Raw genomic sequence first — 25,894 nt, forward strand, 5'->3', positions numbered from 1 at the left:
ACAGACAGAGAGAACATAAACTGTTACTATTATAGTAATACAAATACTTTGTATATTAATAATGTGGTTTTGTTCAGGGTTTTTCAGTCATTTGTTACCGCACTTTGCACTTCCTCCTAAGATCTTTTCTTTTGGTCAAAATATAAAATATTGGTGCAGTTTGAGGGTGTTTTGATCTTGACTCTTTGTTTGGTGTGATTTTGGTGTGTATATTTGTGTGGGCATGTGTATATAGTGGAGAGCAAATCAGAAAACAGTTCTATTTATCCTCCTCTTTCCTCCAGTAGAAATAAACTAAATCTTGACATCAAAAATACATAATAAAGACTATTTTTAGAAAGAAATAAGGAATCTAAAATATCAAGTTTCCTGTACTATATATTTTAGGGAATATGGTAGCTGGTTAATTTGAAAATGTGGTTCATTATTCATCAAGTTATAGTAATTTGGGGATAATATGTGAGTCCAAACATTGTAATCCATTTCAAACATCATTAGAAGAATAAGCTTGGAAATTACGCTCAATAATACCAGTTCTGAGTGTATTAACAAATACATGTTATGAAAGAAAAATCTGTAACTACTCAGAAGATATTGGAATCAAAAGCAATAAAGTAGTGTGGCTTATGAAAAATAAATTCAACCAGTCAAATTCAATAAATTTGTCCCCCAATGTAAAAACAGAATTACTGGATTACAAGAACACATTTAAACAAAGCATGTCATGGAATAACTTATGAAGTTTGCTCACAGAATTGATTCCAAGTTGAAGTAGAGGCAATTCTCTGCCTGAAAAATTGAAGACAGAAAAGAAAATAATATATGAGAATATTTTAAAGGATGAGGAGCTATTTGGTGGGAATAGCATGTATTATAAATTATCTGATTTTATATTTGCATTTGTGATCTGGAATTGAGTAATAAGTTGTACATTTATAAAAAGCACACTTTATGCTAATTGAAAAAATCTTTACAACTTAACACAGAGGAAAAAAGTTACACCTGCAAAGCTACTAATATAGAAAATTATTTTGGAGATCAAACTATTCTCTGAGGTATCGTTGGCAAATATGTTTTCCCATACCGTTGATTCTCTTTTCATTTTAATACTGTTTTCTTTAGCTGTGCAGAAGCTTTTTATATTGATGAGATCCCATTTGTTTATTCTTTCCTTCATGTCCCTTGCTCTAGGGGACATATCAGTGAAAATATTGCTGGGTGGAATATCTGAGATTTTCCTGCCTATGTTTTCCTCTAGGACTTTTATGGCCATAATAAACAAATCAGCAAATAACAAGTGTTGGAGAGGATGTGGTGAAAAGGGAACCCTAGTGCACTGTTGGTGGGAATGCAGACTGGTGAGGCCACTGTGGAAAACATTATGGAATTTCCTCACAAAACTAAAAATGGAACTGCCTTTTGACCTGGCAATTTCACTGCTGGGATTATATCCTAAGAACCCTGAAACACCAATCCATAAGAACCTATGCACCCCAATGTTCATAGCAGCACAATTTACAAGAGCCAAGTGCTGTAAGCAACCTAAGTGCCCATCAGTAAATGAGTGGATCAAAAAACTGTGATGTATTTACATGATGGAATACTATGCAGCAGAAAGAAAGAAGGAGGTCCTACTCCTTGAGACCACACTGATGGAACTGGAGAGCATTATGCTAAAGTGAAATAAGCCAGGCAATAAAAGACAAATACCATGTGACCTCACCTTTAAGAGATCAACAAAATGAACAAGCAAGCAAAATATAACCAGAGGCATTGAAATTAAGAACAATCTGATAGTAACCAGATGGGAGGTGGGCAGGGATAATGGATGGAGAGGGGGAAAAGGATTTCAGGAACAACTACAAAGGTCACATGGACAAAACCAAGATGGTTTGGAATCAGGGGAGAGAGGTGTGGATGGCTGGGGTCAGGGAGGGAGTTGTGGGGGGAAATGCAGACAACTATACTTGAACAAAAATAATTTTAAAAAAAGAAAGAAAATTAAATATGCCAAAATATATTGTTTTAAAGAGAAAATAGAGGAAATAAGTCAAGAGGAAAACATCTTAACTATTGTTTAGACAAAGGTAATATCTGGCAGTAGGTTAGTACTGTAAGAACCACACCTGTGTGGACCTCAGTTCAGCCCTGGGAGGTGCATTTTATTCTTTCAGTTTTATAGATGAGGATCCTGAGGAACAGAGAGGTTAAAGAACTGGCCCAAGGTAACACTGTAAGAGGTAGGGCCAAAATGTGGCCTACCTAAAATGCTTTTCTTTAATTGAATTTCTGGAGTCCTTTGCACTGGGATTCAGTTATTGCATACAGGTGTGTAGTATGTCTCACTAGCTAACCTGCCCACCACCTTTCCAGTACTACCAAGGAGGCATGCTGATGGAGACAACGTGATTTAAAGAGACTGACATTAAATTTGGATTGTAATTTGGTAATTCCACCGACAAGATGTGAGCTCTTGGTCAAGCCACTTAATTAAAATCTAGTGTGAGTTTCCATGTCCCTAAAATAAAGGGAATGATATAATCTGCACTGTTCTTCCCAGGTCTAATATATGATTATCATCTCAAACCCATTACTTTGTATTCCATTTTAAAAGCAACTTTTCAAATGTGTTATATGAGTCCTGGAGAAGGGTTGTAAAAGAATAAAAGAGTCTGAACTGAATTTGACAAGGCACTGATTGGGTTGGACAGGGGAATTGCTGTCCATAGAGACACATGACCTTGTACAAAAACTACCGAGTCCTCATAGTGGGAGAAGCCTGAAGAGGAGGAGTGTTGGGCTTTTTATTTCTCTTTTATGTAAGGCTTTTTCTTTATTTAGTAATGGTTATCATATTTTAAATATTTTTTATATTCTTAAGATTTTGTTTATTTATTCTTAGAGGGGAAGGGAGGAAGAAAGAGGAGAGAAACATCAATGTGTGATTGCCTCTCATGTGCCCCTTACTAGGGACCTGGCCTGCAAACCAGGATGTACCCTGACTGGGAATTGAACCAACGATGCTTTGCCTTGCAGGCCGGCATGACACTCAGCCCACTGAGCCACAGCAGACAGGGCAAAAAATATGGAATACTTCACGGATTTGTGTGTCATCCTTGAGCAGGGACCACGCCAATCTTCTCTGTATCATTCCAATTTTAGTATATGTGCTTCCAAAGCAAGCACTGTAAAGCTTTTTTTTTATTTTGAAACTTTTACTAGATGATCCCTGTCCCCCCCCCCGCCCCCGCTCAGAAGAGCTATAAACATTACCTTTAGCACTATAATGGGGGAAAGAAAAGCCTATATTCTGGAGAATAGCACTATTTTTCAAGAGACATAACGCAGCTTATGAAAGTGGAATAGCTGGGGGGAAAATCTAGGGACGAGAAACTTGCAAAGAAGAGTACAGAGAGAAAGGGAGGAAGCTCTTGTAACATAAAGGTCACCTCAGTTGCCCAGTATCTCTCTAGAGAGTTGAAAATCCTCAATCACTCTTCAAAAGGGCTGGAACATAAGGCAGTAGCTGGGGCAACTGCCAAGACCTCCTTTTCTTGTTCTGAGGAGTGCCCGTCTCTGGGGCATGATTTTCCCCTCCAGCTCTGAGCCTGACTTGAATTGGGAGCCTCTACAAGCTTCTAATAAAGGATGGTAGTGCCTAGGGAATGGCTACTTTCTGCTAAGTTACTTTAAAAAAAAAAAAAAAAAAGCAAATAGAAATCCAGGGCTCTGAGAAATCCTAGTTAAGCTAATTGTTCCTATTGCCCTAAAGTTAAGGAGAAATGTAGACGGAATCACCATGGGGGTAAATCAGAGAGGTCCAAACTTATTCCTAACATTTGACTTTTGCATCTAGAATTTAATTTGACAGTAGCAACATAACATCAGTCAGAAGCAAACTAAACACTTTTGGCCTCCGACTAACATCACTATTAAAAGGCCATGCATGGTCATCATTTTAAATTTACCTTTGAAATATTGTAGATGTAGCATTTATTTTTACTTCACTTTATTCTGGGGAGACACCTGATCCATATGCTGTTGCAAAGCATCATCCTTGACTGACTCTATCTGTTCTCACATGCAGTGCTTGACTTAACAAATGCTTTCCTTACATTTATTCATTTAAAGAATCAGTTCTCTTCCTGTTTCCCTTCTGTCTGAATTTGCAGGGTGGGGAGATGGTGCCAGGAGTGCTGTGTCTGCCAACAGGTGGCCAGACACTAGATCAGTCTCTCTCGATCAGCCAGTCCCCATCTGCTAGCTGGAATCACCATGTGTTCGTTCTGCTTATTACAGCAGCTGAGCCTCAAACTGCGTTCTTTGTGGGCTTCAGACAGATGCTTAACAAGGTGAGCCAAAGGGAGTCTGGCCATTAGGAGCTGTGTTAAAATGGCCTCAGCTGGAATCTGTTTTTCTTATGTTTTTCAAGTGTTTGCCTACAGCTTCCCCTGATAGCTCTGCCACAGGACTTCATCGTGGCATCAGTCAGACGTGGGATGATGGTTGATACTTCAAACAAGAATGTTTACGCCATGCTACTTTTTTAGGTGTTACATCTTATTTTGAGTTTAAAGGTGTTTTGTGATTATCAACATCCTAGCTTAAGCATTATTGGTTTGGAAGGGGAGTCTTAGTTAAGGACTTGAAAGATAATTACAGCGTGAACAATTGCCTGAAGAGATCTGGCATCAGAAACCATACATCACAGGGTTAAGTGGTACAATAGTGGCAGGGCAGCCTCAGGATTCGTTCCCCATTGTTTATCAATAGTAATTCCCAGGAGATCAGATGGACAGCGCAGCTCACTGGAGGGTACCTCACATTCTGTACAGGGCCTGGTACAGACTAACCTGTGCCAACAAATACAGTAATTATCTAAATTGCTTTAACAATTTATCTTAGGTTCAGCCATTTTCTAAAATGGATTTACATTTTCAAAATGTTCTTTAAGCACATTTTATTCTCTTCATTTTCTATTCCTATTTTGTTCATGCTTGAGTGATACTGTAGGTAGAGTACAAATGGAAGGGAGGAGCCCATTTTTATAAAGACTAATTACAAATTCTTTACATGCAATCCAATTGAGCATGAGTCTGATAATTAGCAAAGAAATGAGTTAGTCTAAATCCTGTTCTCTCACAGAATGAGCAGAAAAGCCTGGGTGACAGTATGCAATACACGAGAGCATTTTTATTTAACTGAGGTTTGAAGTTTGTGGGGTCTCCCCAGCAGACACAAAGGCAAAATTGTCTCAGAAAACCGTGGGCAGGCATTTGGAAAACACATGAAGAGCAACTTCCAGCTGAGCCAATCTTTGTCAAACATCATGTGGTGTGGCCAGTTTCGGCTTTTCTAGTAGAATCTGAAGCCAGAGGAACCCAGCCTGAATCCCAGCCACCTTGCTGTGCGAAGATGTGGAACAGGGAGACCGGTGTCCAGATGGAAGAGTCTTTTAATTGGCGGAGTGTGAACTGGGGTCTGGGCACAGGATGTCAGACGTATCCTTGCTGGCATCATCATTACTACTCGAAAAATGCACGGGGAGCACTGAGGCGCTACAAAGGAAAGAAGCTGAGCTGTCTGCAGCCTTGAATCATATCTGAACACGAGGGAGTAAAAGAAAAATGTGCATTCCTTGTGGAAGTACTTGAAAATGCTACTTTAACTCATTTAAGTTTATAATATGTGGTTTCTTGTCCATGTTTTAAGGGTATTCCTTTTTTCATTTCTTTTCCAAAACAGACATTTCCAGTGTTCTTTTGTGCCTCTATCCCAAATTGCCCATTATATTAGTTCAAAATCAGTTTTTATAGGGAGATTCTGTGCCTGAAGATGTAAAGCCAGCCGTAAACAACATTACTAAATACAGTATCTATGAATCAGAAGAAACTTCTGATTCATTATTAAGGGTGATAGGAAAGCTTAGTTCTTTGTAAACGTGTTACGTGGTTTTTAGATTCAGCAATCATCATGTACATAGATGGGCGTCCACACTTAACAATCTGAGCTGAAGCTGACACTCCTTCCCTGAACACCCAGCTTGATACCCTTTGCTCCATGGAAATGGTTTTATTTGGGTAAACCTGCAGGCTTTCCTATGTGTAAGGAGTCTTTCTGGAATGTGAATTCTCCTGGAGGAGCCCCAAACTGAAATCATTATCTTATAGCCTGTCAGGGATAAGGAAGCGACATGAACAGGTGAACCAGATAAAGTATAGGTACTCCCAAGTAGGATGTGCAGAGGAGAATAAGGAAGGAACAGGAGATTATGGTACAATTGAAAAAAAAAAAAAAGGCAGTTTCCCCAAGCAAAGCCCATTTGCATAATATCCCTTATTTATATATTTCAATAATAATGAACATTTTACCTTGTGGTGTAGGTATGCAAGGTTTTTAAACAAAAGAACAATTCAAAATCATCCAGAGAACTCCCAGATACAAATATTTTTAGGTCCTAGCTCACATTGACTCAGAAGTTCCAGGGATGGTATTTAGGCCTGCTTGTGCATTTCGAAAAAGATGACTTTTAGATGACTCAGAGGTCCATTCCTAGTTAATAATAAAGGTATAACTGCTCACTTCTGTTTAGGCCTTACTGGGGGACCCACTACTCCCTCCTTCAACTGTCCACCATGACCCCTGTTCAACTTGTCTCCTTCTTAGACATGAACATTAAAGAGGTCAGGTGAAAAATGCATTTATGTACTGCTCTGTTCTGTTCCTTCATACTTTTCCACATCGGAATATAAAGTCACATTTTTTTCCCTAAAGCGCAGAGGAAAGGAGTGTGTGAGAGTATCACCTCTGCTTTCTTAGTATCCAAGCCTATTACCTCTTTGATTTGAGATGCAGTATAATATCCTGTTTTCCAGCCTCTCAAGCCAGACTATCTAGTTGAAAGTTCGACTCCACCACTTACCAATTGTATAACCTTAGAAAAATTACTTTGCTTCTGTATCTTAGTTCCCTCATCTATGAAATGGAGACACAAATCTCGTTAGGCTGTTGCTGGAAATAGTTATTAGATGTAAAGCATTTCAATAAGTGTCTGAACATATTATTTTTCCCCTCAGGACCCTTTTTTTTTTAATTAACTAAAGTTCATACTTTATTCAGAATTCTTTAGGATTCTTTTTATTTTTGTATTATTATTATTTTTTAAGCACCCTTCAATCTAGATTTTTCTATGGTGTAGGACAATATCGTCTACTCCCTTTTTGAATTTCTCTATTCTACTTTATGTGACAACTCTCTATCTTGGTTTATCTCCAGCCTTTCTCATTATTTATTCACAATTGTTGGGAACTGCCCTGCCTGGTTTCAGAGGCTGTAACCCCGCATGGTTAAGGCTGAGTCAGAGTTGGGACCATAAGCCACTAAGGAGACAAAGCTCGTCTCCTTGGCAGGGGTGCCACCTCTGCCCACTTCACCCTGCTTGGCCCTGAGCTTGGCCAGTTAGCCAATGACAGGTAAGAATCCTCAAGGGAGGATCAACCTAAGACAGGCATGGTCACGGAAAAGGCCTGCAGGGAAGGACTCAGGGGGCTGTGGAAAAAGGGGGTGATGGACCCTCGCCCTTCGGCTTTGAAATAGCCTGAGTCCTCATTCTGTCTGCAAGAAGTCTCCTAATTTCTTGGCTGCCTTACTTCCCTTGCCTGACTTAAGCCTGAAGCAATAACAGAGGGCAGTGCCGTCCTGTGCTGGGGGTGGGTGGGGGCGGATTCCCTGGGGAATCAGGCCTAAGAAAAATACATACATTCCTGTGAAACCTACTTAATCTGTACCCTCAGTTTAAAAGATAAGGGTCCAGATCTTAGATGAGTCTGGCGCCAAAAGTTTTATGGCCCTCTAACTAATTGGCTGTAACTCAGAATAAGCCCTCAAGGGTCTCTGTAAATCCGGTATTGTTTAACCCTTACTGGCTGACAATGATTGATGAGCTTTATCTGCATTCCTATGTGAATGAACCTAATAAAAGCCCATGGAGGGAAAGGCTCAAGGCCTTTCTCCTTTGAGAGATCAGCCACCTCTCCTCCCCAAGCAGATCATGTCTTGGTAGACTTATTCTTCATCCGTGGTGGATGGGGAGGGGGTGGGGGGGCTGCGTTAAAGCCCCCCCGACACACAATATTTTTGAGGGAGAGGGGTTTTTTGCCTTTTTCACCCATTCAAGGTCGTATTCCTCCAGGTAATCTCATCCACTACTAAAATGTTAATGACTTTCTCATATTACCAAGTTTCAGACTCAACTATTCCTCTTATCGCAGAACATTATCTTTTCTCTTTTCCTCATTCCTAGTCCATATATCAATAGAGGTTGTCTGCTACAGTGTTGGGGAATTACCATATTTTTTGGACTATAAGACGTACCTAGGTTTTAGAGGAGAAAAATAGGAAAATAAACCCTGCTCCACCACTGCCCCCCACCCCAGCCAGCCAGGTAAGCTACATTTGGACTATAAGATGCACCCCTATTTTCCTCCCAAATCTGGGGGGGAAAAGTACATCTTATAGTCCAAAAAATACGGTACTGCTAAAGTTATGATTTTTAAAAACTGAAACTCTTTTAGAATGTAGAAAACACCCAGTATCTTAAAATATAACTGCATTTATTAAAATGGTTCTTTCTTTTTTCTTTTTTTTTCCATATGAGAGAGGCATGGCCTCTAGTTCATTTAAAATGATGACAAGTCCATTATATGATGCTGAAATTAAGGTGGACAAGTTTTCATTTGAGTCCTCAAAAGCCTGGCTCTACAAACCTTTTTGTGTAGGCTGTAGTATTTTTGGATAAATGCTGTTTAAGCATCATCAACCGAGGTTTTATATTTAGTTCAAGTAGCTTAACACTAAAACTAATTTCTGCTTGCAAAGTCAATCCACAGAAATTTCAATGAGACAACCACACACAATGATTTCACAAGAGAGTGAGTATGTTGGCAGAATTTGAAAGGGGACCAGGGAAGGATAGCCACAATAGAGTTTTCCTTAGAAATTTTAAAATACAGTGGTCATTATTATGGGGGAAGGCAATATTACAGCCCTTGTAATAGAGATATATACAGTCCACACACTATTTAGGTTACAGGTTTAGAAGATTCAATTATAATGTAATTGACTATTAAAAGTAACTAAAGAAGAAAAAATCTATATCATAAAGCGGATTGAGGAGCAATAGAAACAGAGGGAAAAAAGTCAAAGCAACAAATCTCAGCATCATTAACCCACATTCTATTTTTTTAAGCAAGCACTTCTGCTGTTGGCCTTAAAATATTTTATATCCTAGTGCCAATGGCAAGGCCATACTTCATGGGAAGATGGATGGTGGGAGTTGTAGCCAAGAACTCAAAATATTCTGATACCTTTAGCAAGATGGTTGCACCAGGTACGCTTACCTGAAGCTATTAAACGTTCTATTATTTTAGTTCCACTTATTCTGATTCTAGGGCAACAGCCTGATTATATATTGACTTTCCTTTTATGGCGAGAAAATTGTTTGGGTATGAGAATAAAAGGCTTCAGTTCCCTGAATTACATTTATTTTTGTAAGTTAATGGTTGATTTATGACAGCCTTCCTGTAATTGTGTGTCCTCAGAGAATGCACTGGTCCCAGAGACTTTCTTCACATGAGATTAACACTTCCCTCCATTGTATAGCCTTACTTCTTAGAGCAGGACCTTAGCTTCTCTCATCTGGATTACAGGAATAGGCTTCTGCCTTCTTGTCTATGGTCTTACCCTTCCATCCATCACTTACAATGTTTTCAGAATGACCTTCTTCAAATGCAAATCTTGTCATTTTATCTACTTGCTTAAATTCCTTTAATGTCTCCCCACTGCCTACAGAATAAAGTTTAAATTGCTTAGCTGGGCTCAAGGCTCTTCGTGATCCATCTATCGCTTACCTTTTAAGTTATACCTCCTGAAATAAATCCCACACCATCATCATTATTTTGCATGGAACTTCTCAAATATGTTCTGCTTTTTCACAACTCCATGTTTTTGAGCATGCAGTTCCGACTGCTAGAAATGACCTTCCTCTTCTTTCTGCTTGCTATAAACAAGTCAGCGTTTTGGTCTTGGCATGACTGTTAAGGCCACTCTGAATATCTTGCTGTTGGATCATTCTTTTCTCCATGCCTGTGTTGTATGTGCATCATAATAGAACTATAATGCAGGCTTGCATGTATACTGCATATATCTGCCTTAATCTATTTTATTATGACTTCACTGAGTTTAGTGACACATCTTGCTCACCTTTCTAGTCACAGTACTTATAGTAACATTTTGCCTATATTAGGCACCCAATATTTCTTGAATGACTTAATCAGGGAGATGGCAATTTGATGTTGGCATTGTAAATAAATAAATAAATAAATAACCCTTATTAAGTGCTTATTATAAGCCAAAGGCAGCATTGAATCCATTTTAATTAATTGCTAATTAAACTCTAGATTATCTGGTAAGAGAATGAAGAAAATAAATATAGTAAATAAAAATTTTAATATAATCTACTTTAGAAGTTACCCACAGCCTAGAAATGTAGTAAACTAAAATACCACTAATGATAATAGCAATACATTTAGTTAAATGAAAATGTTTAAGCTATATAAATTGTATAGATTCATGATTCCATTTTTAGCAGTTATATTTATCTTGACATCAGAATCTTTTTCCATTTTTTTTCCAGTTTTTAAAACAGTCTATTCAAAACTAAGGAAGAAAAAGATATTTAAGAAAAACAGTAAAAGGTAATTGCTGTTGTCAATATGCTTTACACTGGCCAATATTTTTAATGAGATCATGGTTTCATTTCATTTTTAAAATGACATGTACTTTTGCTTTGCCTCCTGGGCATTTATATTTGTGGTAAGTTTCAATTCATCTGTTTTTACAAATATTTCTTTTGGGCCCCTCTGCCTATCTCCTTGGTATTTTGCAATGCCCTTGAGAACTGTTTGGATGACAACCAGTGCTGCCAACTGCAGGTGAATGGGCCTTAGAATTGCACAAATAGCAAACCAAAGTACTTTATAATAACAAATACAGAGACTGGGAGTCCTTATGAATAGTTTACTAAGCACCTGCATTCCAGTTCCTCAACTGAAGCCATCTGCAAAGAGGAGAGGCTGACTTTTGTCCAGAATTGATGTTTCTAAAGAAACTATGACTGTCTGTTTTTATAATTATATTAACTTAAATTTCCATAATTAAAATATGCTTTCCCCTAGTACCCATTTGAATGTTGAAATCTCATCATATGACTAATTCTACTCCAGCCATATTCCTTATAGGTGGCAAGGATTTGACCTTGGAGAAACATTAAACATTATTTTCTATGCTGGGGCTTATTTTTTGTTTGTTTGTTTAATAAATGAAAATTATCCATATGAAAGACAAAGCCTAGCACAGAGATAGATGTTTTGCGATTTACTGTTCAGAGGAAAGGATGTAGCAATGAAGTGCAGGTGGCATAAGAAGGGAATGGGGAAATACTCAGAAGTCAGAATGGAGAGACCAGTGAGGGAAGACATTCAAGGGGGACTTGCCTAATTCTTCAAGCTCATAAAGGAAGTCACCGGAATAAATTAGGTGGTTTGTGAATAAGATTCACACAATATTTTCCTCAGTTAGAAGATGAAGCTCAAAGCAAATTAAGACAAGGATTCAAATAAGATAGGAACCAAGAGAGTTTTGTGGTTGTTTCAAAATAAATAGACTGTTTCAAAGTTTGAGTAATGCAGCTTAGAGAAAACATGTAGTGAGAGCACTCTGTTACTCAGTGGAAGATGCAAACAAATGTGAGCATTACTGTTATTAATCCTATTACAATTTCACAGAGTAGGATATTCAGTGAGGTAATTTTTTTTCTTTTTCATTCTGCAGAAATTGACTTATTGGAGGGTTGAACAAATATGAATGTGATATTTAGAAACCTTAATCTCCTGTTTCAAAATTATGGAAACCTAGTAGAAGCAGATTCAGTTTGCTGTGAAGGCCAATGTGACACTAAAAACAAGAGCCATTTGAAAAGAAAGAATGCCATCTTCCAGCTGGGAACAAGGTGTACAAAGTATTTTTTAAATCAAATTATGTGAGGATAGAAAAAGATGGGAGTTTGTATGGTCTCCCACCCCCAGTCTGACATTGTGGGGGGACAGAGTATCTGGGTTTTTGATGCTGGAGATATTGAGACCTCTCCTCACTCAGCCTCTCTAGAGGCAGGCTGTTTCAGGAAAAGAAGCTAAGTAAGTTATATTAAAGAGCAGAGCATTGAAAACCAGACTACTTTGGTGTGCATTGCCCAAACTGAGTATACAACTGCCTCTCTTTCTCTGTGTGAGTCTAGACAGGGTTGTAATATGCACTAATGACAATGGCAGTGAGTGGAGTTCAAGTATGGTCTTATGAGTTGAATTTTCTTTGTCCAAAAGATATGTAGAAGAATTTGTGAATGTGGCTTATTTAAAAAAATAGAATATTTACAAATGCAATCAAGTTAAGTCAAGGTTATTATGGTGAGTCCTAATTCATCATACTGGTTCCCTTATAAGAAGAAGAAAATTTGGACAGAGACAGACAGAGATAAGAACATCAAGGCAAAGACAGACGCAGAGGGATGACGGCCATATGAACATGGAAGCAGAGACTTGGAGTTATGCTGCCATAAACCAAGCAATGTCTGAGTTTACCAGAAGCTGGAAGAGGCAACAAAGATTCCTGTCCTATAGGCTTTGGAGGAATGTGGCCCTGCCAACTCCTTGATTTCAGACTGTAGCCTCCAAAACTGTGACACAATATATATAAGTGTTTTTAAGCCACTCATCTGTGGTACTTTGTTATGGCAGCCCCAAGAATCCAACACAGATGCCAACATCATCACAAGGTCAACAGCAACTCACTACAGTGAGCAGTAGTTGAGATTAATAGAGGAGCCTCTCTGAACTTTGAATTTTCCAGGAGTCATTTGTATCACCTCTTTTCAGAGGGTTGATAGCAGTCCAGGTACCTTGTTTCTTCAAAGGAGAATCATATGAATTCCAGTGAAAGCAGATGTCTTGTAATTATCATGGGAAGGATGACCTCAAGGAGCAGAGATGACATTCTTTATAATAAAGACTTATGAGATGCAGAACAGTAGAAGCAGCTTGGAAAGGGAACTTTAATTTCTTCTGTGCTCTCAGAATCATGAAGTCTTGAAACAAATCTTGCTGAAGCATCGTGTTTTTCCTAGGTAGGGAGTGAACCCTGTTCTCCAAAGTGGGCAGACACTTCCATATGCAGAAGTTACCCACAGCCTAGGCATACCTTACTAATAAGGACCTGATGCTTACTAGGATATAAAGCTTCTTAAACAAAAGTCACAGAGAAATCCTCATTTGGGGACTGTAGGAGCTGGACTTGAAATATAAAATGTAGGTTTTAACTCCAAGAAGGCAATAAGTTATTGGCTTAAGGGGAAAAATGCATGCAATGCATGTAATAAGGCTGGTAGACCCTCAGATTCACCTAGTTTACCCCATCACGTATGGGAATGAAAGCCAAGGGCAATGGGATTGCACACTTTTTAACCAACTTGAGTTTCTCATAGGCTATCTCATATTCACAGCACAATGTATGTAGCATTTGCGAATCATGCCAGAGCTCCTCAGGCTGATGTCAGTGCTGATCCAGTTACTGACACTGACTCATTAAGTCATCTTGAGAAGTGAACTTTATTCCAGTGCCTCACTAATAGTCCTTAATTGGAGGTACCTTTCTTAAATTTGCGTTTCTTATTTGTGTGTATGTAAGGAATGACATAATTTATTCATTCTATTATTTGACAAATACTCTTAAATTGAATTTACTGGAGTGACTGGTTAATAAAATTATATAAGTTTCAAGTGTGCAATACAATATATATTGTATTGTGTGTTCACCACCCCAAGTTAAGTCTCCTCCCATTACCATTTATTCCTCTTAATACCTTGTTCTACCTTTCCAACCCCCTTCCTCCCTGGTAATCACCATACTGTTGACTTTATCTATGATGTTTTTTATTTTGCTTAATACCTTCACATTTTTCACCCAGCCCTCTAACCCCCTCCCATATGACAGCTGTCAGCCTGTTCTGTTCCTATGAGTCTGTCTCTATTTTGTTTGTTAGCTTATTGTGTTCATTACATTGCACACATGAGTGAAATCATAGGGTATTTGTCTTTCTCTGACTGGCTTATTTCATTGAGCACAATGCTCTCCAGGTCCACCCATTCTGTCTATAGGGTAAGACTTCCTTCCTTTTTACGGCTGAGTAGTATTTCATTGTGCTTTTCTTTCTATTTCTCATGGGAGATCCACTGCTTTTGGTCATCATGATAGAGAATTTGCTATCCTCTTAATTTATCTGAATTAATTTTTATCATACCCATTAGTTCTTTAGGGTAGTTTTAAAATTCAATGAGAAGAATTGTTGAAATTTCTTTTTTAACTATTGATCTATTATTGCAAAGAAACATATAACCCCTAGGAAAGAAAAATTGTGTGGTATATAATATCCCAAAATCAATATTATTTATCATAACGTATTCAGGAAATACAAAATTACACTATCTACATATGGGAACATTTCAAATTTCTATGTTAGTTCTGGGAATGAGTATCTATTGGGTTGGCCAAAAAGTTCACTGTTTTTTGTTTTCCTCCATAAAATGGCTTTAGTAGTGCTTAGTGGTCTTTACCTTCATTTGAAACAATTTTCTTAGATTGTATTGTGACAGCTGTCATATCAGTATGCTTTTAAAATTATTAAAATTGGTGAATTTTTGTGTAGCCATTTTAATATTGAAGATGGGATAATATATGGAACATTTTTAGCATATTATGCTTTATTATTTCATGGAAGGTAAAACTTTAACTGAAACACAAATAAAGATTTGTGCAGTGTATGGAGAAGATGCTATGACTGGTCAAATGTGTCAAAAGCAGTTTGTGACATTTTGTGCTGGAGATTTCTTGCTGGATGATGCTCCATAGTCAGGTAGACCAGTTGAAGCTGATAGCAATTAAATTGAGACACTAATTGAGAACAATCAACATTATGCCATTGAGGAGATAGTTGACATACTAAGATATCCAAATCAATGAAGTTATTGGTGAAAGTGAAAAATGTATATTTTATTTTACAGACAAAAACATATAGATTTTTGGCCAACCCAATAAAATGGTAAATGTAAAAGAAAAACAATGTTATATTATGTTCAATTAGACCAAATTTTTCCACAACTGGCAAGTTTTTTTTTAAAATTGATTTTAGAGATAGAGTGAGAAAGAGAGAGAGAGATCAATTTGTTGTTCTCTGGTTGATTCTTGTATGTGCTGCGACAGATCAAACCCACCACCTTGGCATATCAGGACAATGCTCTATTCCAGACAGGGAGTGAGTGGAAAGTTGTTATTTATAGCTCTGATACTTTCTGAATAGAGATAAAAATAGAGATAAATTTTCAAATTATACAAAAGTTGAAATGCTTTAATCATCAAGTGAAATCAGAATATTTATCTTATTTGTAGTATAACATACATACTCCCAACACAGTGTCTCTATGTGCAGTTGAACAGGTTCTAAACTCCATAGGTCCGAGACACTCTATTCTTCTCACAGTAAAAACAAACAGAAAAAGATATTCCTTTATGTTGGAGAGCACACAACTAATGAGCAGGTGACAGGTGACAATGACCTTTTAAATTATACAGCTAGACAAAGAAAAATAAAACTCAGGTTTTCAGCCCTGACAAAATTTTATGACACACTTTTTAAGTTAATAAGCTACATCATCATATTCTAAGGGTAAAGTTAAGTTTTATTAGAAAAATTCATTCTTAATGAGGACAAGGAGATGTGAGAGTTCTTCTACTTCCAATTTTTTATTCCTCATTAAGCAGTCCCTTTCATATAAAAATGCTAAATATAATTTAATTTCATATAAATTGCTAGAGTGAAAACAGGTACAGAAAAATATTGACATCACCCTCCCCTCCCCTTATACTTGATCCTTTCCAAATTGCATGTGATTAGGAAATGTCTACATATGTGAAAAAATGAATAAAATATGTAAAAAACAAGAGTGTCTGCTAATGTTTTTTCAATTTGGAACAGAAGGCTAAAACATGCAATTTTGAGCACATATGCAGCCACACTGGCACACACGCACTAACACAGAGAGTAGGAACATGAGTAAACTTCTAAGTCTTATTCAGAGCTCTAGGAGAAACAACAACAAAACATTGTGACCTTGATTCAAAATGAAAAAGAAGAAAAGAAACAGAAGAAAATCTCAGGAGATAATTAAAATAACCCTAAAAATTTTGGATGGCATTGGGAGAAGTAATTTAACCTTTGTCTTCTTGTTCTGCTATCCCTTCTTTCTCTAAATTCTAGTCAGGTTGAATATCTAAGGGAGTGGCAGTACACTGCTTATCTTACTTTCCCGAACATTTCATTGAGTAAAACCTTTAGTGCAGGAAAACAAACAGTGCACAAATCCAAAATAAATAAATGCATAAATAAAGACACACAGACACATGCCTATGAAAAGAATGATGTTTTTTCATCGTCTTGGCTCAGGAGGCAAATGCCTGGATTTCGTTTTGTAGTAGCAAATGCTGCACCGTGGAAAGAACACAGACTCTGGAGAGAGTTGGGACTGCATTACCATTTTGGCTCTAGCCTACACCCTGGTGTGACTGCCAGCAAATAACTTAACCTACACAGACCTGTTTCCTTATCTGAAAAATGATGTAAAACTCTTTCTTCACTTGAAACATTGTTTGAATAACATAATACAATGAAATTTTCTGTCCTTTTTGCTACTATTAATAACAGTTTTGATTAGTATAAAGAATAACAAATATGCAGTAGTGACTTGAAATATAGATTATAGAAGGAAAAGGCTTATCCCTGAAGAATAACTTATTTGCTCACATACCTGGACTCCACTGAACCCATATTGCTAACCCTTCCTGAGATACATTTTCTGACCGAGTTTAGCAAACTACATTTCTTTTCCTTCTGTACATTTCTTTCCTTCCTTCTCAAAGTACAGATGAAAACTAATTTCCTTTATGAAGTCTTCCCAGATTGGACACTCTATGAATAAAGTCATTATGGCAACATTCCTAGACTGTATTTGAAGAGGTACCTTTTCAAATTCACCACAAATCAATTTTGAATGGAGGTAAGATATAGCAATAAAAAATCAAAAGAGAAAAAATTAATAAATTGGTTTATGAACACTAGGAAAAGGGTATTTTAACTCCCCCAAACCATCATTGTGGCATTAATTGATAGCAGGTCAATATAATGCCATCTCCTTTTTTGAGGGATAACTGCATTGGTAGATCATCGAAATGGCATATTTTATCATATTTCCATTTTAGTAATGTATTCATAAGGCTTCCCACGGAATCATTATTACAAAGTTGATAAACATTGACCAGAGGCCAACAGCTGGAATAAGGGCAACGGAGGGCTCCCCTGGGATGTTCACATCGCAGCTCCGTATTTCAATGCAGTCAGTGGCAATACGCTCATTGCTTATGTTGTTGGGAGTCTGATAACATAACTCTAGGGCAACAGCTAATGAATAAAAGAATTACATTTTTTAAAAAATCCCCAAAACTAAACTTAGAAGCCCAAAATAAGACTAACATGAGAAAATGAATATAAAGCTTTACACTTAAGTTAAAAAGTATAACACAAATGTGAGCTTAATGTCCTTGAAGCGTGGATGCAAAGATGCAGGTAAATATAAATGATAGTCCTCTCCCTCAAACAACAACGACCCTAACTCTATTATAAGTTGTTTCAAAGTGTTAAACAAACTCTAATTTGTCTCTGCCACAGTCGACTCAGGCTAGAATATTAAACACTGACTGGAACCAGAACTGGAGAGAATATAAAGAATACAAACAGAAGACTTAGAATCAAATACCACATGATACAGAGTCAAAGAAAAACTCCCTTCTAAATACAGAAACTACTCGCTGCACATACCCACATTGTATGCTATACTACTCAGTCGTAAAAAGAAAATGATACCCTTTGCAACAGTATGGGTGGACATGGAGAGCATTATGGTAAGTGAAATAAGCCAGTCAGAGAAAGACAAATACCATACAATTTCCCTCATATGTGGAATCTAATGAACAAACTGAACTAACAGGAAAATGGGGACAGACTTGTAGATGGAAAGCAGGATGACAGCTGGGGTTGTGGGGAGGGGAGGGATGGAGCAAAAGGAAAAAAGACTCAAGGACATGGGCAAAAGTGTGGTAATTGCTGGGGGTGGGGGTATAAAGGGACTAAATGGTAATAGAAAAATACAATAAATATCAAATAAAATAAAAATAATTATAGGCAGAAATCAATTATCTATAAAGTAAGCAGTAAAGAAAAATCAACAAAGCCAAAGACTTTAAAAATATTAATGCAATATATTAATATAATATTAACAATATATAAGTATATATTTATATAATAAAATTAATATATTACCAAAAAATGAAGTGTTAAAACCCATGTAAAACCCAACTCTACAAACTTTGTAGACTTTGTAAGACCATTAAAAGTGCTCAGGAAGCAATATCAGTTGTAAAATTGGTGGCAAACCTGACTATGGTTATAACTCTGTTAGAACACACTCTTTTGGTTTTTTCTTGCTCTTTTAAAATTTTCTTTTTCTCTTTTTTAAATTATTTAATTTTGTTCAATTATAGTTGTCTGCATTTACCCCCCCCCACTCCCCCCCAGCCAGCCATTGCCACCTCCCTACCCGGCTTCCACCCTCCCCCTTAGTTTTGTCCATGTGTCCTTTATAGTAGTTCCTGAAAATCCTTCCCCCCTTCCCCCCACTATCCCCTCCCACCTCCCCTCGGTTACTGTCAGATTAGAACACACTCTTAAGAGAAACTTTCTAAAAGTATTTTAAAAGAAATGATTCTATACCCATCAAAAGATTGTGGCTGGGAGGTAGGTAAGGAGTGGTACTTTCTTCATTTTGCTTTTATGAATTTTCTTGACTCCTTTACTATTAGGTAATAATAATAATGTATATTTATTATTTGCTATTGTTATGAATGTATTCATTTGTCCTACTTGCATTTCCTCATTTAATTTATGAGATCATGGAATAGTTACTCCTATTATCCATTGTTATAGATGAGGAAACTGGGATGAATGTAACTATCTAGGTTAATGACTGTGAACATTTATTTTTATTGTTATATTATTATCATTATTATTATTATTAACTAGAAGTAAGCCTTTGATTTAACACCTGGCAATTTACTTTGAAGTGAACATTTTTAATCACTTATAACATAAAAGGATGCACAGTACAGTTTATAAGTCAAAATGGTTACACCATAGCTAGTCTTTAGTCAGTAACTTCTAGCATTTATGTTCTACATTTTATATGCTAATATATCTAGGCAATACCCATTCTCAAATTACTGATATGATTTTATCAATGTAACCCAGGACGAATTATATACCATCAATATATCTTTTTTATTGTTGTTCAATACAGTTGTCCCCATTTTTCCCCTAATAAGAAAGAATAACAACACTTACTGTGTAGAGTTTTTATGATAATTAGTAATAATATACTTAAAAGGCCCAAATCAATGACTATAAGCATGCAGTTTTATTACTGTTATTGGGATAAATTTTTTCCCTTAAAACTCTTTAAAGCTTATTTTCTAACAAATATATTCTAATCTATGTGTTCCTCTATTATAGGACACAGATGATATTTCAATAAGTGAAATCCTTCCTCTGGACGAACACTCACTTATCAAACCTAATGTGGCCAAATTTGAACACAGCCCAACAACCTGCCTTTGGAAGGAAGGAAGTGTTGAAAGGAAGCCTTTGGCCCTACCTGTCTCACCCCAGGCATCATCCTTTTGATATCCTTCAGATATCCTGGAGTTTAGTCTCTCTGTAACTTGGTTTATGTGGTACCATTGTAACAAGTTCACAAGGGCCGGATGCAGTTCCACTTTTTATCATGAACAGGGAGGCCGTGCCACATTTCCATGGTAGAAGCACTCTGGCCTTTGCCAAGGAAGGCCTTGGGCTCTAGACCTCCAAGTAGAAGACAACATCCAGGGCTGCTGAAGGCCGTGGCTTCTGAGAATGGAACAAATTGCTGAAATTACTTCTGCCTGGATCCAACAATTCCTTATCTCCCAGAAATAGTGGCCTTTAGAACTGCTAAGGTGCTGTTGGATTCTTTTAAAAAGAAGAAATAATTCCAACACAGAAATGAATGCTCAAACCCTTACATTAAAATCTATAGGCTTAATTTGATTGCCTAAATCTGAAATCAGTCTGAGAGTGAGTAAAAATATTTTTATAAAACAAGTTTACAGAACTAATTTTATTTTAAATAAAAAATAATTTGGCCCTTCATAATAAGCTTTGCAAATATTCCAAAGGAAAAAATATTTTTATCCCCTCATTATACAGTTGAGAAATTATTGAAATGAATATGAAATTTGTGATTTAAATTTATGCTTGATATGAGAAACTAAGCTTTTCAAACTTTTAACCAGATTTCCTAATATACAAGTGTGTAATAATTAATAAAGTGAAAGCTGTTGTCCTAGGTTGACTCACTTCATTGACATGAACAGATTAATTTAAGAAATTGACCCCAGAGATGAAAACAACAGAAGTCCAGGGTGTTACCCAACATGCCAGGGGCCTGTGTTGAGACAATAAAGAAAAGACACTATGAGTATTTAGTGGGCAAATAGCTGTGTTAATTTATAGTTATCATGCCTGAATCTAAATATAGGAGTGCTTCTATTAAACCTACACTTGAATGACAGCATTCAGCAAAATGAGGATCTTGATTTGTAAGGCTCATATTTCAGCAGTGTTTAAACAGGGCAACCTTACTGAGCTCAGTGAGGCAGAAGGAGTAGGGGTGAGAGGATGCTGCAGAGAATGGAAATGAGTCAGATCCATGGCAGATGGAATGTAAAATGGGAACTTTGGCTAAATACATACATCAGGGAAAAGGTTGACTGAGATTTCAAAGTTATAAACCTTGTATGAGGCACAGTTTTATGTACTGAGGATTGAAAGGACATTCATGATAATAATGCTTAGATGCCTGGGAAATTTATCACAGTTTGAACCAGAATGCCAGTTAGGTGATACTTTTTATTACCACAAAGATATGAAATGAAGCTACTGTAAAGCAGTCATGAACTTGAACCAGTAGCCAACGAAGGCAAAGAACTGGTAAACTAGTTCAGTTTAGCAAGTCAACAGCTAGTGAGGACTCAGTGAGGGGATCAGGAAGTCATAACTGCTTTTACTGACTGTGAGAAAGAGCTAATACATGTCTGGTGTATTTCACAGTAGATACGTACACTGTAATTTATGTAATTGCAGAGTTAAGGGACTAACTCTTTTCATGGAAGCCCTGTACATACATTAACTCAGGGATGCCTTCAATCTCCCCATTGCTACTGCTCATGCCACCTGGATGATCATTAGCCTCCTATTTCTAGAAAGATACTTTTAGGTAAAAATAAATGTTCAAGTGCTACTGTATCAGGCATCCCTGCATTTTCAAGTGATTTCCTGCCTTCAAGGACTAAAGCTGGATATTAATTTCTAATCCAGTCTTTATATATATATTTTCCCTCTGAGGCTAAAAGTCTAAAAATTAAAAAGCCTCTAATCTCTCCTTGATCCTGGAGCCCACTGCTAGTCCTTTCTTCAAGTTCTAAAAGCATCACTAAGTATTTTATTATTGCAGTCATACTTGTAAAGAAGAAAAACAAAAAGAAAACTCAGCATATTTTACTACATGATTTTAATAATTTAAATAAAGCAATGTATTTACAAGTGTGAGTATTTAGACATAATTTTTAAATAGTGAAAGTTTAAATTTATATTGTATGATGGTAATGAGAATAATTTTACAAATGAAAATAATGTTACAAATCCTAGGTTTTTCTTTTTTATCTATTTATAGAAAATGTAAGAAAAATATAAGAAATAAGTATTATGATAGATTTATTAGCAAAACATAATTATTGGACTATAATACAAATGGATTTATAGAGTTAAAAGTGATTAGCTGATGAGGAAGCATTTTAAAAAAATTTAGATGAATCCCATGAGAATAATTTTACACTATATACTTCGTTGCATCAATAATTATATTTCAATATAATCAATTATATTAAGATTTTCAACCATTACTAGATATTTAAGAATTTAAGTAGAAGTATTACAATGATATTTTTTTGTAATATTTCTTGCTCAAGGGAAAATACTTTATTTGTCACATTTCTTTTTAATGGGATAGAAGATATGTTGTAGGAAAGAGTTAACAAATAAAAAGACAGAAAACAAACCCAACTCTCATCTTGGACTTCTAGTCAAGATGGCGATACAGGTAAATGTAGCGCTTGCTTCTTCCCACAAACACATCAAAATCACAAATAAACTATAGAACATTCTTCAGAACCACCTGAAAAGGGCTGAATGGAAGTCCTAAAACTAGGGAACTGGAGTAGTAGCCACATCAACACTGATAGAAGGGGAAGAGATGCAGAACAAGCTGGTCCCACATTCATGGAGTGATAGATAAAAATTCGGAGGGATATCTCAGCTGCAGAGGTTCTCCCTGAGGAGTGAGGAGTTCCAGCCCTACACCAAACCTCCCAGCCTAGGGTTCCAGAGCCAGGAAGAGAAGTTTCCGCAACTTCTGGCTGTAAAATCCAGCAGGGTTTGAGAATGAGGGAAACTAAGGTAGGTTCTCTTAAAGGGCCTGCACATAGACTTATTTAGATTCACTCTATCTCAGCTCCAGTGCTGGGGTATCGACCTAAAGAGCACCTGAGGCATATGAAGAGAAACAGTATCAGGGAAAAAGGTTGGGGGACAGCTTTCTCCTACATGAAGGTGCTGGTAGAACCATTATTCCTTTGATGAGTGTTCCCTCCCACAGAGCCAGTAGGTGGGCACCATATCTGAGACTCCATCAACATGGCTCACACTATTTTTCTGGAGTTGGCAATTCCCTAAGGCCCCACCCTACCCAACTACAGGCCCACTCAAGCTGTTTCCAGTGGTTTTTCCATACAAAAGGCCCATCTTGTCTCATACCTCAGATTTTCCTAAAATTTCTCAAACAAGCAACATCTGGCCTCAGTATGCCCCATACCTTTCCCTGAGTGATGCCAGGCCTGGCACTAGCAGCAGCTGGCCTCAGTTTGTAGCTTGGCCTCACCTGGGCACCTTCAAGCCCAGCAAAAGTAGTAGCTACCTACAGATTGCTTTGTAGCTCATGCTGGGTGGCCCTGGGCAGAACACAGGTGGCGGATGACATTGGCTTGTACCTCTTGAGAGGCCACAAAGCCAGTGCATCTAGTAGACAGCTTCAAATTGTATTGAAGTGTTACCACCCAACCACCTCCACAAGCAACACACTAAAGAGGGGGATGGAGCAGGCACCTGAGCCCTGCTGAAGTTAAGTCTTGCTCTGTGGGGTGCGCCCCTACACAGCTGCTACTATATGCTGTTCGAAAGTTGGTGTTCGGTAGTTTCAGCCTGTTCTTGGAACTAATTGACTTGGAGGTAAATCTCCACCATTGATGTGTCAACAGTAATCAAAGCTCAACGACAACATGGGATGTACACAGCCCACATGGGTGTTACACCTTGACTCTCCAGCTTGGGAGATCAGGGAGGCTGTGCCATTGGAGCCTACAGACTGCCTACATCGGGCCACTCTACCAAGCCTGAGAGATGTAACAGCTCTACCTAATATATAAAAACAAACAGATGGTGGCTTCCACAATGAGGAGACAATGAAATATGTTCCAAATGATAAAACAGAACAAAACTCTAGAAAAAGAACTAAACAAACTGGAGACAAGCAATATACAAAACACAGAGTTCAAATACTTGTTTTAAAGATGCTAAGTAAACTTAATGAGAATATCAACAACATAAAAAAAAGGCCAGTCAGAAATGAAGGATACATTAGCTGAAATGAAGAATAATTTAAGGGAATCAACAGTGGAGTAGATGAAGCAAAAAATAAAATTAGCAATTTGGAATATAAGGAAGCATAAAACCCAATCAGAACAGCAAAATGAAATAGAATCTACCCCCCACCATCACCAATAAAAAGAGAATAGCGTAAGGAGTCTCTCTAAGATTTCAAGTGTACCAGCATTTGCATAATGGGGGTGCCAGAAGGAGAAGAGAAAGAGCGAGTAACTGAAAACTTATTTTAAAAAATATTGATAAAAACTTCCCTAACTTGGTGAAGAAAGTAGACATACATGTCTAAGAAGCACAGAGAGCCACAAACAAGATGAACCCAAAGAGACCCACAACAATACACATCATAATTAAGATCAAAAGGTTAAAGACAAAGAGAGAATCTTAAAATCAGCATGAGAAAGTAGTTATTTACCTATAATGGAGGTCCCATAAGACTGTCAGCTGATTTCTCAACAGATACTACCTGCCAGACAGGATTGGCAAGAAAGATACAAAGTGATGAAAAGCAAGATTCTACAGCCAAGAATACTCTACCTGGAAAAGCTACCATTTAGAATGGAAGGGCAGATAAAGTGCTTCCCAGACAAGCTGAAGGAATTCACCAGCACCACACCAGTATTATATGAAATGTTAAAGGGTCTTCCTGAAGAAGAAAATTAAAAATATATCAACATTAAAATGGGAAAAATACATATCTATTAACAATTAAATCTAAAAACAAAAACAAAGGAACAGAAAAGAAACAGACTCATAGGTACAGAAAACATTTTGAAGGTTGCCAGAGGGGAGTGGGATTGGGAGGAATGGGTAACACAGTGAAGGAATTCAGAAATACAAGTTGGTTGCTATAGAACAGTCATGGGATGTAAAGTACAACATAGGGAATATAGTCAACAATATTCTAATAACTGTATGGAGTCAGATGGGTATGGGGTTTGTCAGGATGATTACTTACTAAGTTATATAATAGCTTCTCACTGGGGTGTGTGCCTAAAATTAATATAATAATGTATGTCAACTGCAATTAAAAATAAAAATGATTTAAAAAACAAAAAATATATGCTTGTCTTTGAACCTTTGTCTAGAATTTATACTAATAGAGGGACTTCATGGTTCTATCTTACTATTTGAATTTTTAACATTTTAACATATTAAAAATATTACTAAGAAATAAATGCATATAAACTCATTTCTTTACTGCAAATTTACCTCTAAAAATGTTTCTTAAATAGTGGACTCTAATACATTGAATAGCAAAATAATTGTGCTCTAAATGAAAGGTTTAACAACTGCAGAAGATATATAGATTATTTCTAATAACTAGGGGTTATTGGTGATTGATGTGCTAACGTGGGGTTGCTTTGAACATTATAAACTATCTGTAATATAACCATTTCAAATGAAGGGTCCCCTGTCTCTTCTCCCACCCTACTCCAAAGTATTTTCCTTGACAATTTCTCCTAAAGAGATTATCCAGAAGAGGAAAATATTACTAACTTCTTTATTCAAAGTTTATCTCCCAAAACAAACACAAATAAATTAAGAAGGGGTAAAGATTTTAAATATTTGCTCACAAAGATCTAAGCAGAGTAATTACATAGCTTTGAAATGGGAATACAATATTTTAACATCAAGCAATACAGAGTTTTTCACTTGAAAAGCAATTTTTTGCATGTGATATAAATTGTTTTAAATTAACTTTTATATTTAAGGCACAGTCATCTTCCAACATTTTCAAATTCTATAATAAATAGTAATCTTTGTAACTGATTAAAATGGGCATCATAATTTAAAAAATAAATTGCAGAT

General features: G+C 36.9%; 1 protein-coding gene and 1 non-coding gene across 2 annotated transcripts in view; both read right to left on the bottom strand.

Moving 5' to 3' along the window:
* The window catches only part of LRP1B (LDL receptor related protein 1B), a 1,720,016-nt gene that overhangs the window by 1,321,910 nt on the left and 372,212 nt on the right, over positions 1-25,894 (bottom strand). The window lies entirely within an intron of this gene.
* LOC112313191 (U6 spliceosomal RNA) lies at positions 3,080-3,186 on the bottom strand. The gene has a single exon (XR_002975657.1). It is a non-coding gene; the product is annotated as a U6 spliceosomal RNA (small nuclear RNA).

Source organism: Desmodus rotundus, chromosome 2, assembly GCF_022682495.2.
Source record: "Desmodus rotundus isolate HL8 chromosome 2, HLdesRot8A.1, whole genome shotgun sequence".
NCBI classification, from domain to species: domain Eukaryota; kingdom Metazoa; phylum Chordata; class Mammalia; order Chiroptera; family Phyllostomidae; genus Desmodus; species Desmodus rotundus.